Genomic DNA, 10613 nt, shown 5'->3' with positions numbered 1-10613 from the left:
TTAGACCATGTGGCAGAGCCAACTTAGTGGACATGAACTAGATAGGCTCTACTTCCTCTGCTTTCCTTCCCCTTGAGTTGGCTTAATGCACCCTCCCCAAAATGATGTGTGGGAGTTGTATTTGGATCCTGCTATCCCGTAGCAGGCCACTAAGGAAGCAGAACGACAAATATATATTTTTTAAGCCTGCGGGTGTTGCTGTCAGGGTTTAAGAGAGGGATAATAATCCTCTAACAGGCTGATAGTTTTCCTGAAACACCCGACCCTGTTAGCAGGTGTCTATTCTGCTGCAAAAGGGGTAAGTGCAAGTTGCTGACTTAGACACACTATAAGGGAAGTTGGAATGGTTCTCTGGGGAGTAAGTACTGAGTGTGGCCTCAACGGTGCTGGGGGAGGAATCCTAGGAGCAGCCAGCCTAGGCAGAAAGTATGAGAAGTTGTTTGTTATCATCTTGGGGGGTTTATTATTATTATTTTATTTTATTAAAAGTCAAACACCTGGAAGGGGGTGGTTTGGAAGTGGCATGCTGTATGGATGGTGTTTGTAGAGCAGATTAGAAAAGGTATCTGCTTTCATATCCTTACAAACATTGGAAACAGCCTCTTCTATTTTACGGCCAATGGTTACTGAGGTGATTAAGGAGCTTACAGTAAAAATATACTATCTTACAAATCCCTGGATGACTTCTAAAAAGCACTATGACAATAATCAATGCTATACTTCAGCAGGGCCGCCCAGAGGATTCAGGGGGCCTGGGGCAAAGCAATTTCGGGAACCCCTTCCATTAAAAAAAGTTGCAATACTATAGTAAAATGTATTTGGAAATGTAAAAAATAACCAGTGAAATACATTCAAAAATTAATTTTTAATAATTTGAAAATACACAAAATACATTATTTAAAAACATTAAATGCTTTAATGGTATGTATACACTTGCAATTACATAATGGGCTGTCGCTGGGTAATGGTGATGGTTGGTGCCAATGGGCTGTCGCTGCCTGGGGGTGGTGCTACTGTTGCCCAGGGCTGGGTGGGGAGCTGGGCTCTGGGTCGGGGGGTGTCCGGCTCAGAGGGGCTGGGCTCGGAACTGGGGGTCAGGGCTGTGGGGGGTGGGGTCAGGGGGGTGTCTGGCTCAGAGGGGCTGGGCTTGGAGCTGGGGGTCAGAGCTGTGGAGGGGGGATCGGTGGGGTGTCTGGCTCAGAGGGGCTGGGCTCAGAGCTGGGGGTCAGGGGGGTGTCTGGCTCAGAGGGGCTGGGCTCGGAGCTGGGGGTCAGGGCTGTCGGGGGGTAGGGTCAGGGGGGTGTCCGGCTCAGAGGGGCTTACCGTGCTGCTTACTCCCGCCTCCCCCCTCTCCCAGAGCCTCAGCACGCCGCGTCCAGGAGCGGCCCTGGACAGCACTGCAGCGGGGTGGCTCTACGGGACCTGAGCTCCCGCCGCTTGGCTTGGAGCCCCGCCCCCTTACCACGCGGCTCCGAGCGGGAGGAGCTCAGGCCACACGGCTGCAGCGCTGTCCAGGGCCGCTCCTGGACGTGGCGCGCTGAGGCGCCAGGGGAAGGCGGAGGTGGAGGGGAGCCTCTGACATTCTCATGGGGGCCCCTGCGGGGCCCGGGGCCTGGGGCAAATTGCCCCACTTGCCCCCCGCTCTGGGCGGCCCTGTACTTCAGAGCCATAATGACCAGCTTACTGAATTGAGACCATAGCTTATGTTTGAGGAAGAGCCTTTCCAAAAACATGAGAGTCTGGGGATGAAAATATTTTTGAGACCTTACACACAGCATGTCTAGCGGTTAGAGAATTGCCTAAAGATGTAGAGTATAAGAACCATTGCATTTCAGTATAAACTATCAGGAGAGGATTGAGGGACTGTGCAAACTAACTTCTCTGAAACTAGAGCAGTTTGGGCTAATTTGGAAGCAAGTCCTTCTGCGTGAAAAACTAGTTCTGGATGGAGACCTGTGATGAAAGAAAGCAGGTCTGGTGCAGGATAGACCAGGAAAAGGGGGCACAAAGATAGTTCTATGCCACCCTGGAACATGGGCTATTCTGAAGGCCAAAAGTTCAGATATATCATCAAAATTACCCTGGCAGCTCCAATTTATGATAGTGCATCCTACGCTGCCTATTGTCTTCTGCACAGCCCAGAATCCCCATAGCACCCAGTCCATCTTCCTGCCTGTGACATGCCCTCCCCACTAGGGCTAGTAAACAGATCAATACTGTATCTGCAGCAGGAGACTTCTTCCCTGGCCAGTTGCAGCACATTCACTGCTCCTACTAATTGCCAGAATGGCATCTATCCAGTCATATACAGGGATGTGTAGGTAATGGAAAGCCAAGCACAGGCACAAAAAATGTGCCCTGCTTGGCCACCTCTTAATTTGCATATGTGAAGGAAGTGGCCTAAATCTGACACACACACTCTTATTTGTTATAGATTCACATAAATATAAAACTTTACACTGCATGCAATGTTTTGACAGCTTTAGCAGGTTAGTGAGCACTGACTGCTAACTTGCTTCAATCAAAATAGATGTTTGATATCTGGTTCTGGTTTTATTCAGATAATTGTGTTTATTTTTCTTTTCCAGCAAGATAACTGTACATATTACTTCAGTCTCTGGTATGTGTTAATCTTGTCCAGGTTTTTTCTAATGCACTTATATTAGAATTTCATAGATCATCTGTCAGTGAAGGGGGAGAGAATTGAGGACCTATTGTGTCTGACTGGCAAAGGCCTTGCTTGATTCAGTATTAAACAGTGTATTCTAGATTGGGTGCCTTCAGTGTCACTGGCATCTCAGGGTATATTTCGATGACCATGTGGAATCTACCTAATCTATTTACTTACTTACTCTCCCCATCTCCTTCATTCCCCACCATTATTTTTCTTTTCCCATCACTTGCTTCTTTCTGCTGCACTATTTCCACTGCTTCTTCCTCACTCTAGTTCAGTTGCTGAGGCTTTTAGTTCTTTCCCTCCCCTCCATTTCTCCCTCTCTCCCCACAATTTGCTGGGCACAGACCCTGTTTCTCTCTCAAAAGTTACTGCTATCAAGTCCTTTCTCTCCTGCACACACTTATGCAAGCCTCTCTCTGGGGTAGGTTGTGTTGCTCCTCAGGGGCAGGAGGAAAATGGGCAAGTGTGAGGCAGCCAGTGCTGGGTCTCCATTGTCTGTAGCTCCTCCCCACTGCCTGCCCCAAGGTGCTACATTAAGAAGCACACTGTGGGTGAGGGAGCTAGAAGGAAGTGGGAGCCTCAATAGAGAGACCAGATTTTCAAAGTCGGGGGGAGGGGAAAACTAGGACAGCTGTTTCAGGGTAGGAGACCAACAGCAAAGGAGAGAAGCTGGGACTCATGCTAGGGAAGCAGGGTATTTTAATAGGAAGTCTTATGAGGAGACTGGGAAGAGGAGGATGGGGAGTGCAGCTTTGCAGCGTCATGGACCTGGCACTGGGAAGCCCTGAAGCCTACCAGCACTCAGTCAGCCTTTTGTCAGTTTCACAAGTGCTGCCAGCCAGTTGTTCCTTCTGGTTGCTTAAGACTGCAGGAGTAACAAAAACAGCTTTAAAAAATATTCATACAGCCAATAGGGATTCTCTGGAAATACAGATGTTTCAGGAGTACACAGACATCCTAAGGATGAGGAAGCCTTGGCTACCTGGGGCACCCCCAGAGAATAGCCCCTAGCAGCTGAGTGGAGGAACCTGCTCATTTCCCACAGTCCTGCTTATGTGAGAAATTTCAAATTACCAGGAGTGATAGAGCAACAGCAGGGACAAATATTTGATACCGATCACGTGCCTTTCAGATGGAGTGAGTTTATAAATGACCTTCCCGTGGTCTTTGTAATTCCCCCCTGCCCCGCCCCTCATCACAGAGACTCTCTACTAGGTTTATAATAAAGTGGATTGTGTTACTTCAGTAACAGGTGAGCAATAGTACACGATGGACCTGATTCTGCAGCCTTTCTGCAGACAAAATTGTATGATGGACAAGTCGAGACTTCTAGTCTGGAGACTTCAGAGTAAATTTTCTGATGAGAGTTCTTACTTTTGCAGACACAATTTGCACCCACAAAATCTGTATCTGCATTTTTGGACATACAACTCTAATGCAGGCACAAACCTGAGTAGTTTTGTTATATCACCTGACTTCAGGTGGAAAGGGGCGGTTACTTAGATTCATTCTGTGAGCACAAAAATGTAGGAACAAATTATACCTGCACATAAAGAGACCAGTCCTTATGCCTGCTGAGAATATACGCCTCATATATTCATAATCATATAATGGGTTTGATGCTGCTGCCACTGAAGCCAATAGATGCTGCCTTCAATGAGAACAAATTGGGGCCCAAAGTGAGAGAAATACCCAATTTTCTAGTGGAAAAATCCACTGTGATGCAAGACTCAGGAGCAAAAATGTATAATATAAGGTGGAGAACATTTTGTCCTGCTTTGGGATTCTTTGAGAAAACAGGAATGAAGGGCTGTAATGAAAGGGTCTTAGATTGCTATACCACTGTGGTTGCATTTATATTCAGAAATGCATTTCTTTGCAGCCACAAAGCCTTTGAGAAGTGAATTCTAATATTCTAATTAGATATGCATAGCAGAGCATTTTTCATTACATTTAAAAAAAAAATAAGGGAGGGTGGAGGGGACCAAAATCCACACCATCCTCCTGGAGTAAAGACTTTAAAGTCTCTCCCTGCAAGTTGCCGTAGAATGCACACACACAAGCCCAAAAAAGTACTCAGAAAATGTATAAATAAACCCTGGATCCCTAAAGAACCAGATCCTGTTAGCCGTTCAACCTTCTATAATGCCCAAAGCCTCAGTAATAAATAGAGAATGTTTTTCGTATTCCATGGGCTACTTTTTTCTTTTGTGGATAACTCTGAAACAATACTTTAGAAATATCAAGGAGATTTTACTACTTTTCCTGTCAAAATCAGATGTTTGACACCTCCCACCAGCATAACTCACTCATTACCCCACTGAAACTATGACAATGTAGCTTTTATAATACATACATGTTGTTATATAAAAATGGAGAACTGGCTTCACTTTGTAAAAACAAATTTGGGGATTCTGCGCATGCTTACGTCAAAGGGGGCCTGTCTAAGTTACGGCAGCCTTCCTGGGCTGCCCTACGTTTAGCAATGTTGTCTGGAATCTCTGCAGCAATGTGGCTTGCCCCAAGATGGCCCTCTAATCCACAGCCCTGTCCCCAGTTTACCCCTTACACCAGTGCTAGTAAGGATTCCTTGGGAGAAAGCCTTATGTCTGTTTCCATTGTTCTTGCACCAGGGGACTCCTCTCCTGGCCAGATGTCAGGCTTTTTGGACCCCTTTGAGCTTCTCAGCCCCTCTTAAATGGTATAAAGGGCCTGGAAGGGGGGCACAGGATCCCACCCCAGGAGTTCAGTTTGGGACAGGTTGAATTTAAAATGACAGTGAGATATCCAGGAGGAGAAGGAGTAGAGATAGCCTGCGGTTTGGGACTGGATAGAGATTGACAGGTCAGAGTGGAGAGGTAGATTTGAGAGTCAACCACATAGATAGCGGAGAGTCTGTGCTCCATCCTGACCAAGCCACAACAACTACACAACTATTTTTAGTGTGCTAGTGTGAACCTTGCCAACTGAAGTCTGTGGACCCAGACTCGAAGGCTTGCTCCCAGGTGTACAATAGGCATACCCTGTGAGACCTGCAAAGAAAACAGGAGAGGAATGTACGTGGACCCACCAAAAGAGACTCTTAAATAACCAAGGAAATAATCTGGATTGCCAAATATAATTGTGAATTTCTTGACTCTTATCCTTTTGTATCACTGCCCAATAGTATCATTTAAGTTTGGGATGACACTTAATACTGGCATCTTCAAATATTAACTGTAAATGTCAACAAGTTCATGAAATATGATAGTTAGGTGGCAACACTACAAAGAGTCTTTTGTGAAAGAAAGTGTTTTAAAATGCATACCTGAGCAAAAATTCTTCACTTTCCTCTTCTGATGCTTACAGTACATATACTACTCTACATGCTGACTGCATATGTCACATAAGCATACTTCTAGTTCTAAACAATTAATCTCACATTATCCAGTATGTTAAGCCTCTTTAAGAGTTCATGCTTTGTGTATTTGCCTGACAAAGCAATATTTTCCTTCAAGATTCAATACTTTGCCTCACAGTGTTAATCACAGCTGTTCAACAATACATGATGATTTTGGTTAGATTTTAATGGAAGTGGTTTAGCACTGTATTTTATGGTCATTCTAAAGGAATCTAAGATTTCCAAGATACCTTGTTGAATTTACTATTCTGTCTAATTATCCCCAATGCAGAGAGCATCTTATTGTACTAGCAATACGGAATTCTTTCATAGCTGTGGAAGAAAGACAAACATGGCACATCCTGTGCAGGTCACAACAGCTGATCGCTCACCATCCATATTACCTTCCTTCTAAGAGCTTCCTCAGCTGTTGCAGTAACTACTCAGAGAAGCCTGCAAGAAGAAAGCCTCAGTGGGCTCTCCCCAGGCGAAGTCCCAGTCAAACTCCCTCTGTTCGCCGCTCAGCTGGTTCGCAGCTGGCTGCCTTTTTATAACAATCAGGCCCACCTGGAACAAAGCACTCCCAATTTACACTTTTCAAACAATCAAGCACATGGTCAAACTGACAAACTGTCCCCACAACAGACACTCAGATACTCACCAACACAGCCCCCGTAATGCAGCACTTAGTGTACCTCCTCTCAGACAGATCCCAGTCAAACTCCCTCTGTTAGCCTCTCCGCTGTTACACCAACATAAGTGCTCATGTGCACAGCGCTATGTTGGTGGGAGAGCTTCTCCCGTCAGCATAGAGTATCTTCACCAGACGTGCTGCAGAAGCGCTGTACCTGTAAACAAGGCCTTAGATTTGGAGGCTCTAGGAACACACAAAGAATGGTCTTGTCTGTATTGTTTTACTAAGTAGATTATTAAGGTTACAATCACAAACAAAGACCAAAACCTAAGTGAGCCCACACGCTAGCTAATGCTGTATTCATACTCACATACTCAAAGATATAATCAAGTCTGGTGGATCTCTCAACAAGTGGTCAGTGACAGAGGGGCAGTAGCGTAGCTAGTGGGGTGCAGGGGAAGCAGGCGCTTCCCCTCAGCACATTTTCCAAAAGCGGGGCCCATGCTCCGCTCTGAAGCTTGGTCTGCCGGGCAGCGCTGGGCTCCTGCAGGCAAAGGAAGGCAACACACCTGGAGGAGCCATGGGGAGAGGGTGGCACGGCCGGAGGAGCGTGGGGGGGGGGCGCAGCGGGGGGGCCCGCACCCCCCCCCCCCCCCCCGCAGACAACTTTGATGCAGACGGTTTGGCGGCCGGGCCCCTTGGAGCGCTCCACGGTGCAGAGGCAGCAGTTCCTGCTGGCCCAGGAGAGCCCCACCAGCGCGGCCGCAAAGCAGAGGCAGCGGCAGAGCCCGTGCATGGTGGAGGAGCGGACGCCGCGGCTCTGCGCTGCTCATGGCAAGCTCCGCGCACAGCCTGCTGCGAGGGCGGCTCGGTGCCCGCCCCGCCTCCTGCACTGACCGGGTCCCAGGACGCCCCCGGGGCAGGAAGGGTCTCCCCCGCCTCCTCGCGGCAGCCACACCGGGCAGACCCGCGGCCAGTCACTCCCAGCAGGAGCCTCGGCGCGGCCCTCGGCTCACCGGAATAAAACTCCCCAGAGGAGGGGAGAGCGCTTTCCCCCCTCCCGCTGTGGCCTGTCAGTGTGACCCGCCCACAGCCAGGCTCCGCCAGCAGCCCTGGGCAGGGCAGCGCCCACGGGCTGAGCGGGCGAGCCGGGCTGCAGCTTGCTCGGACCGCGCCTGGCGGGGCTCGCTGCCGTCTGCCCCCACCCTCCAAGGGGTAGTGCCAGCGCTGAGCCTGGGCTGGTGCTGCACGCGGCAAGCCCCTCCGAGGCAGTGACAGTGGGGTTTGCTCTCTGCTGCTGGTTGGGCCGGGCCCCAGAAAGAAGCAGCAGAAGGGCAGGCAGCAGACTCCCAGGCTCTCCCAGTCCCAGGGGCAGCTCCAGCCCCCTCTGCACAGAGAGCCCCGGGGACCCCAGCCCACTCCCATCCCCGGTAACCCCTCCCCAAGCTCCATACCCCATGTACCCCTCCCATGTACCCCGTGCCCCTGCCTTTCCCTCTCTTTCACCTCCCCTTGTACCCCCGTCCCCTGCCACCCTCCCTACATCCTCCCCTCAAGTCAAACCCCCTGTCCCCCTCCCTCCACATCCTCTCCTTCACCTCCCCTCGTACCCCCATCCTCTGCCACCCTCCCTCCACATCCCTCCCCTCCACCTCCCCTCAAACCCCCTGTCCTCTGCCAGCCTCCCTCTACAGCCACGGGGGGTGGCTCGGCCGGAGGAGCGAGGGGGGGCGCAGCATGGCCGCAGTGTGGCCGGAGGAGCCAGCCAAGGGGGGCACGGTATGGCCGGAGGAGCCAGGGGGCGTGGCCAGAGGAGGAGCCAAGGGGGGGGTGCCTTTTTTATGTTTGCTCCCCCTGCTCTTAGAACCTGGCTACGCCACTGCAGAGGGGAGGTTCCTGCTGGGGTCCTCCCTCAGGGTCTTCCCTCTCTACCCCAGCCAGGGAACTTCTCATATTGTTCTGACCACGCCTAACACCTTATGCTTATGCATGAGAGTTCCTGGGGTCCCTGAAGGATCTGTGCTGGAACCTGTGCTATTCAACATATTCATAAACCATCCAGAAAAGCAGGTAAACAATGAGGTGGCAAGGTTTGCAGATGCTACAAAATTATTCAAGCTAGTTAGGGCCAAAACTGCCTGCAAAGAATTACAAAGGGATCTTACAAAACTGGGTAACTGGGCAACAAAATGGCAGATGAAATTCAATGTTCATAAATGCAAAGTTATGCACATTGGAAAACATCATCTCAACTATACATATAAAATGGCCGGGTCTAAATTAGCTGTTACCACTCAAGAAAGAGATCTGAGTCATCATGGGTATTTCTCTAAAAACATCTGCCCCATGTGCAGCAGCAGTCAAAAAAGCTAACTATGTTAGGAACCGCTGAGAAAGGGATAGACAATCAGACAGAAAATTTCATATTACCGTTATATAAATTCATGGTATGTCCACACCTTGAGCACTGCATGCAGTTCTGGTTGCCCTCTGTAAAAAATTATATATATATATATATATATATATATTAAAATAAATACAGAGAAGGGCAACAAAAATTATTAGGAGTATGAAAAAGCTGCTGTACTAGGAGAGATTAAAAAGACTGGCACTGTTCAACTTAGACAAGAGATAAATAAGGAGCCAGGGATATAACAGAAGTCATAAAATCATGAATGGTCTGGAGAAAGTAAATATATCCTGCAATTGCCACCAGTGTTACAAAGGGAGTTGGACAAGATGTGCAAAAAGTATTGGACTGAGTATGCATTCCTGTTGGACTCCAGTTTTCTCTTCAAACCACTCTGTCAGCTTTCCCCTGCATGCATAATGCATGTCAAGCTATGCTATAGGGAGTCTTTAGTATTTGAATCAACTTGCTGCTAAATGTGTACTTTTTGTTTTAACACTTTTGTTATATTAAACTTTTTGTGAATACTTTCCACAAAGCCTTTCTGTTAAGGTAGTTGAATACTCTCCTCAAGTTACTGAATGTGATATACAGGGGTTCGTTGAACTCTGGCTCTGGAAGATTTGATGAAAAACAAATCTGATCTATGCTGGAACATCCAGATCTAAAGCCAGCATGTGACTCAGAAAGGATTTCCTGTGCTCTTCTTTTCATTCGGCCGAGAATCCCTCTACATAATACCTTGCTTAGAAAATACTTATAAGAGTTGTTCCTCTGTAGTTGCTGCAGTCTTTCGGGTCACCTTTCTTAAAGTGATACAATGATTGAGTGTTGCCAGTCTTCAGGGATGTCACCCTTCATCCCAATGAGGTTAAATAGTTTCAACGGAGCATGACCATGTCTCGTCCACCACGTTTTAACACTGCAGGTGATATATCAGCTAGATCAGGCACCTTGTTGTTTTTCAAGGACCTGATTGCGGATTCAATTTCTGCTTCCAGTATGTGGTGGCCTTTGTTGTTGCCTTTGCAGTTGATGACCCAACTGTCCTTGAGGCTAACTTAACTATTCATTTTCAGTACCCAGCGAAAATATTCTTTGCGTTTTTAAGCTTTTGATCTTCATCAACAACACAGTTTTCCTAAGCATCACATATTACCAGTCATAATTCATACCATTCATATTAAAGAGGAGGGTGGTTGTATGGTTGAAGCACAAGACTTGGAGTCAGATCTGTTATCTACTTGTGACTGGACCACAAACTTCCTGTGTAACCTAGTGCAAATCACTTACTATCTGATTCTGCCACCCGCACGCTAAATAGTACCTTACTCTGCAAGTATGGTACTACTCAATGTGAATCTGTTATTTAACATCTCTATTCCCTATTTTACAGCTTGGTAAGCGGGAATAGAATAGTCCCCTTAGTCACAAGGTAAGTATACATTCAGATACATATAAATCTTTATTATAAATATCAACAGAGGGTCCTGTGGCACCTTTAAGACTAACA

Source organism: Terrapene carolina, unplaced genomic scaffold, assembly GCF_002925995.2.
Source record: "Terrapene carolina triunguis isolate 2854851 unplaced genomic scaffold, T_m_triunguis-2.0 Scaffold85, whole genome shotgun sequence".
Taxonomy (NCBI): Eukaryota; Metazoa; Chordata; order Testudines; family Emydidae; genus Terrapene; species Terrapene triunguis.
The sequence above is the reverse complement of the archived record's forward strand: the minus strand, read 5'-3'. Positions refer to the sequence as shown.